A 7197-nucleotide genomic window follows, 5' to 3' on the forward strand; every position below is an offset into this window, starting at 1 on the left:
TCCCCAGAGCCCCCCACTGTTGCCCAGCCTCGTTTCAGCCACTCTTCTGCCCTCACCCCTACACTCTCACCTTAATACTTTTCTCCTGCTCTCTTTGCTCTCCTGCCCTTGCATGGGCTCTTGGTTCTTAGAAGTCTCTTTATATCTGCCTTCCTTCTGCCTCCTTTTTCCTGGCTACCCTCCTCCTCACTTCTGAGGCCTGCTAAAGTGTCACTGCCTGCTGGAAGCTTTCTCTGACACAGTCACACAGACCGGGGCTGGGTAAGCGCTTGACTTCTGGTCATGGTGGTGGTTTATAGGCCCAGCCTTTGGAGACAGACTGCCTGGGTAAACTCACGGTGGCACTTGATGCTATGTGGCTTGGGGTAAATTACCTTCTCTTTCTGTAATTCAATTTTCCCATCTGTTAAATGGGAATGCAAGACCTAAGTCTGTTGTGAGAATGATGTGCAAAATGTTTAGGTCAGAGCAGTAAAAAAGCATGATATGCATGTCTTAATCATTACATTTCTGCTCCTATCACACTGCTTCCTAAATGCCAAAACCTTAACCCCATTAGATTATAGGAGGGGTGTGAGGATATCTGAAAGCATATGCATGTTGTTGATTAACAATGGTTATCTTTGGGTTGTGAAATCAGGATGTGTATGTGACCACATTGTGTCGCTTTTTCAAAAGTGTTATGCATTAAGCCTATACTGTGTTTGACATTTAGAAAAAGGTGATAAAATATTTTAGATAGGCAATTATTAAAAAGAATCAAAATACTCAATTATTTCTACACTATGGTTGCAAATACACGTACAGAAGCAAAGACACAAAGGAGCAGAACAAGAAAACTAATGTGTATTGGGGTGCAGATTGTGAGTAAATTAATTTTCTTTTAGAATGTCCTAGAATTTTAGCATACTATCATTTCTTTATAAATTAATTAAAATCAGGAGAACAGACATGAAGCAAAAGGGAACTTTCTCTACAAACAGAAAAGAAGGGAGAGACACGTCAAGTGAAAAAATTGCACGACGTGAGAGCTGTTGAGTTAAGTTTTATCTGGGGCAAAATGAAAACCAGAGTCCAGGAGACAGTCTATCAGAGATCTCTGACAAACTGCTCTGAAGAGGTAAGGGGGGAGGTCAGTATGTATGTCATTTTAGTGAGGAGAGCAAGGAGAGGCGGCCCCTTCAGCTAAATGTCCAATGGCTGCCTAATCCCAACAAGCAATTTACCAGCCCCGCCCTCTAACATGCCCCCTACCCCACAGTACTCCAAAATAGTCAAGGGGCCAGAAAAATCCCCCACCAGCCAACAGGCAGAAATTTCCCTACTCCTGTACATGCACACACCTCACATTATCATGTAATAAAGTAACCTTTGGTGGCCATGGGACTCATTAACTGCTCATAGATATTCCATGAACACATACATCTAATTATAACAGACTGAATTATGGGCAGGACATGCACAGTAGAGCACCTTGTTTTACAACCTGCAACTATCAATGAAGACTGTCAGTCAATGACCCTCTGGATTATGCAAATGACCTTGCCTTAAAAACTCTGTACCTAAGCCCTCCAGGACCATCGTCTCTCTTGGTGTGGCCCACTTTTCTCTTGAGGTGTTCTCTCTGTTCTTTCTTTCAGTATTGTCAGTAAACTTTCTTGCAGTAGGTAAGACCTTAGATTCTTCTTCTTTGCATCCTTACCAAGAACTGAGGCCCAAGGGAGAAGTCGTCCTCAAACTCTCCTCCTTTAACAGAAGCAGCACTCACTGTACCTTGGCGCAGATCTGCACAGTCCAGCATCGCCCTGTGTCGTGGAGCCTCCCACAGCTTTTCAGGACAGCACACCATATACTGAGTGCATTAGTGCTGGGCAGAACGCATATTAGCACGGGACCCATTCCCACCCAATCCTGGGCGCAGGCTTTAGCTTGGCTTTGCATTGCTTTGTATTAGCTTAGCATGTCCTTGTAGCTCACCAGTTATGGTAACTGTACATGAAGAAGTGTGGGGCTTTGAGTTCTAGGCAAAAAATTGTCTCAATCACTAAGGAAACTTGGAAAGTGGCTTACCATCTCTGAACCTAATCCTTCATCAGTAAGATTACTGCGAGGCTTCAAAAGATAATATGTGTAAAATGCTTGGCATATAATTACTCAAAATTGCCCATCATCATCATCATCGCATGTCTGCATTTTGTGTGGATAGAGGGGAGCTATATGTACAAGTAGCACCTTAATGGCAAAAGTTTCTGCCTCCAGGGCTCAAGCAGTAGTGCTGGAGAGAGGGTGATGGGGTGGGGGTGTTTAAAATGCTGGGAGAGACTTTCCAGGTGAATTTCACAAAAAGAGGGGCAGAGCCAAGGCAAAGACAAGGCTATCAGAAATGCAATCGAAGGCAAGTCCACCCTTGGGGCATTCCTCCGAGCAGTGCTCCTCCACCTGTGGTTGTGAAAGAATTCCCCAAGGACTATAAAAGCACAGATTGTTGGGCCTCCTTGAGCAGAAGTTCTTTTTCAGCTGACTCAGGTATGGGGAGCCAAGAATGTGTATTTCTGTCCAGTCATTGGAGAAGGAAAGCTGTGGCATTCCCAGGAGGGGGACTTCTCGCCCTTAGAGACACGGATCAAGACAAAGCGAACAGTCGGCTGGCTTCTGCCCAGTATGTAAAGAGCAACCAGTTTTTTCGTTTTACAACAAGGGTTAGAAATTCCAAATTTATTTCAATAAAGTAGTCTAGAAAGAACGTCTATTTCAATATCTCTCCCTTCTGCTACACGGCTCTACTGTGGAAATAAACAATTTGAATCTCTCCAGTCATCAAATTGGTGACTCTGTTAAAGCCAGACGCCAATGCTGTTAGGTTAAGAAGAACCACACCAGATTTGGACCCCTGGCAGGACACCGCTCCCTCCTTGGGACAAAGTGCTTGGAACTATGCAGAGGACAAAAGAGGTCACAGAGGATAAAAGAGGCCTACAAGCGTAAATGGAACAAGCTGACCCAGAGTGGAATACAAACCTGTAGGTCAAGATGTCTGTGTTGAGAAATTGGGCAAGCTGGAAAACAAAAACCAAGGTCAAAATCTTGACTGAGGAAAAGCAAGTAGATTTGATATTTTAATCCAAGCTCTTCTTTCTTATTGTCTTGAAAAATTGTTTCCTTAATTGGAACCCAGACCCCTAAGCTGCATCTGCAACATTAAGGGCAGGGACTGGCCTTGCTACTGATTTGACTTTATAAAATCAAATTAAACTGCAGAAGCGACACACTTCATAAAACTGGTATTCTTTACCTTTTTGATTATTCAGATATTACTAAATATATATACAACTTGTATAATATATCTAGTAAAAATAAAGATTAAATATATATATACATCAATTTGGGAAAAAATACTGCAGAAAAGTTCAATTTCCTCTCACCAAGTTGCCCATCTGAAGAGAATGGGCCTTCTTGCCTTTGCTGACCTCCAGTGGTACCAGCGATCGTGGTTAAAAAGAACAGAAAAAGCAGGTGGAAATAGAAGAGGGAAAAAAGGACATGCTTCTTGTGGAATGTGTGGATTGCCCCAAATATGTGTTAGTTAGAAATGCAGTTTAGGCCACTGACACGAAAACTTATTGATTGGTGGTAGTTAAATATGATTTCTTCTTAAACAAAACGCTGCCATAGTTGAAAAATTACAACTATGTCCTTAACATTTTACCTGGGAAGCAACTTGAATAAAGAATCTCAACATAAGAAAAAAAAAAAAAAACAGAAGAAGAATCTCAACCTAAATTTGCAACTTAGGAACTGCCTAAATCAGAACGGAAGGCAGACCAGTAGCAGATGCTACGTGGAGGCGGCGTTAGTTTGTATCGTAAGTGCTGTTCACATCCTGTTTTGGAGTTGAAACTGGAGAAGGGTATGGACCCAAGGACAACAGTTATCAAAAGAAACCAAGGCTGCCAGGGAGATGGGGCGGTGGAGGCATTCTGTTCCAGGCACTATCTCCATGGCATTGAGAGGACCAAGGCCCTCATTCTACAGCCAAGGAGATAGAGACTCAGGAAGATAAAATGTGCTTGTCATCCAGCTGGCAGAGCCAGATCCCTGGTCTTTCTGATGCTGAAGTCTGTGCTAGAGTTTCCACGTGCCTCTCACCCTCACGGAAGAAAGGAAGCAGACCATGAACTGGGGTTTGAAACTTGTACCAAGGCCACCACCACTGGGAGCAAGAGAGGGTCTCAGACACAAAACAGGCAGAGACAGAGTGGGTAGGTGGACAGGGCAGCCTGGGACTTCGACTCCTGAGTAGATAAGACACAGGACACGGGCAACATTTGGGACCTACTTGTGCCTAAAAAACTATTCATTGCTAATCTGAAATGCAAATTAAACTGGCCATTTTGGATTTTTATTGGCTAAATCTGCAACCCTATTCCTGAGTATCTTTTGTGTCTGGTTAGTTTGACTCAGAGGCAGTCTTGAAATTGTCCTCAATAAGCAAATGTTTATATGTGTGATACATGTTTATATGGCTCCTATATGGTATAGACAACAGATAGGGGGTGAAAGGAGATAAAACATTCTCAAACCTGCTGAGGGTCACATTCTATGACCCATTCTTGGGGAGCCAAGAGTGTGTTTGTTTGCAAAGATGAGTAAGAATACAAGGCCGTGTCTAAAAGGTCAGTGGGCACATAGATATGTGGGATCTTGTTAAGACGCAGGTTAAATTCAGCAGGTCTGGGGCTGGGCTTGAGACTTTACATTTCAGCTCCCAGGAGCTGCCCACGCTGCTGGCCCAGGGCTGCACTTCAGTGATATGCGTGAACCATGTGGGTAGTTCAGAGCACTCTGCAGATGGAGTCATTCATACCGCGATGAGCAGGAGGCAGTGGGGGCCCATGGCTGAAGTCTCAAGAATCGGTGCTTCAGACCCATCTGCTGTGTTCTGCCACAATTACAGTCAGGCTGTTGGTCTCAAACATTCACTTTTGGCAGTAAACACACACAGCACCATTCGACCAGGATTGTTGAACCAGGGATGTGCTCTCTTTTCTGTCAGCGATTTCTGCAGTGGTCAAACTGAGCACTTGTGGCCTAGTGGGGCAGAACATTTATGTTCCTACAGATACCTGTGTTAAAAGATGCAGAGAACTCATTTCATGTTTCTGCCTCTAAAGTAAAGGGACCCCTTTCCCACAATCCCACTTTTCAATGCTTAATTCTTTTTGAGTTACAGGGAGCAGGACTGAACTGTGGGGCCGACCCTCCTGCAGGAGGTCCAGGAGGTCATTTGGGAGCAGAGAGGCTTCCCTGCCCAGGACCAGCCATGAGGCTGCTGTGGATAATGAGTCTCTGTTGTTTTTGCCCTCACACCTCATATTTGGCCAACTTGGAGGCAAATGTCATCTTCAGTTCTCCACCCCTTCCAGGTTTGGAAGGAGAGAAAAACTGAAATTTATGAAGGGTCACTAGCCTGAATTCACCATTGCATTCACACACTTGTCTAATTTTTAATTTTTGTTAAATTTATTTCATTTGTATGAATAAGCATCTGTCTTTAGAGTTTATAGACAAACCAGACGCTGCAAGGGTGTCTTCTTACTTTTCTTAATGTGGATGCCCTGATTAAACAGAAGATGATTTTGGAAACTGTTCAGATAATCTTTCATGTGAAAAAGGCTTTGTAATTCCATTTCCCAGGAGAGACTGGGGCTGGCCCTCCCTTTTGGCAAATATGTCCCTGGAGGTATCATCCGCTTCACTGAACTCCGGCATTCCTTCCAAACCCTGACTCTTCTGTCTGCTTCTTTCACACCTGAGTACCTAAAGCCATTCTCTATGACGCCTTCTGGAAATAATAAATGCAGCTAAATTGTACTTGTAAATTCAACCACAAAGACCTAAAAGGAAAAACAGTCCAATTAAACTAGATTATCAGATTCTTTTGCAATTGTAAAGGGACAACAAAGGCATTTAGACTATTGGGAAAGAGCAGCTACTTCTAGGTGTACATTACAGCTCTGTGAATAGGTGATCCAGCTTGAAGCGGAACTTGGGGGGCATTCTCCACATCCCCATTCACTGGACTGGTTCCTTGTTACTCACAGTCTGATGACAATGCAGGTACTTCCCAATCCTTGCGCCTCCTCTGCTACTGAGATTGACAACAAGCATTCCTGGGCTAGGCAGATCAAGATTGTTTTCAACCTCTTATTTGCCCTATGACTGCAGAAAATAACTTTAACTTCTCTGGGACCTACCTTCTAAGACAGTTGTTAAGAAGTGGAAACTGTCTAGAACAGAGCTAGAAACACAGCAGACACTCAAAGACACTAGCTATTATGATTATTGTGTCATTGTAAATAGCAGAGGCAATGGAAAGAGAATTCAAGAGAAAACACAAAGTGGGGATAAGTGAGGTAAGCCAATTGCCCCCATATCCTCTGAAAAGGCTACTGTCTCAAGTAAATAGAAATCTAGCCAGAAGCTGACCTCTGTTTACCAGGCAGGAACTGGGGATACCCTAAAGGAGAACAAGCCACATAATCTCCCCCTGAGGACTCCCACAATTGTTATTTTAAGCAGATAAGGAGGGGAGCATTCCCAGAAAAAAGAGCCAAACATGTTCTTCTTGACATAAGAGATGCTATCTTGGGCCGAAACCATTTTGTGGTCCAAGCTTAGCCACAATGATTACCCTTGAACAGGTTTCCGTGGTTAATAATCTTAGGGGAAGTAAATGCAGAAACAAAGGAACAGCAGACAAGAAACAATAATTCAACGATAAGACATAGTCCCAGTTCCTTCTTAAGGGATAAAATATTATACTTTGATACATTTCTTATAGTTCTGCAAGAACTAAGGCCTCCACCCAGGTGGAAGATGGTATAATAACTACCTGCTGAGAGCCCAGACTGGTTGGAACCTAAGAAATGATGATGGTGACTTTTGTGTGTGTGGCTATGCTGCAGGGCATGTGATCTTAGCTCCCCAACCAGGGATTGAACCCATACCCTTTGCCTTGGCAGTGTGGAATCTTAACTATTGGACCCATCTTAACTTAACCCGTCTTAACTAATAACGGTCTTAACTATTCCCAACATCGCGAAGTCCTGATGTTGATATTTTCTGACCCTCATGACTTCTATCAACTAAAGCCTGGTCTCTGGCAACCTCTGCCCAATCCTATGCTGAATGATCTTC

The sequence above is a fragment of the Bison bison genome, unplaced genomic scaffold (genome assembly GCF_000754665.1).
Source record: "Bison bison bison isolate TAMUID 2011002044 unplaced genomic scaffold, Bison_UMD1.0 scf7180017864214, whole genome shotgun sequence".
Taxonomy (NCBI): Eukaryota; Metazoa; Chordata; class Mammalia; order Artiodactyla; family Bovidae; genus Bison; species Bison bison.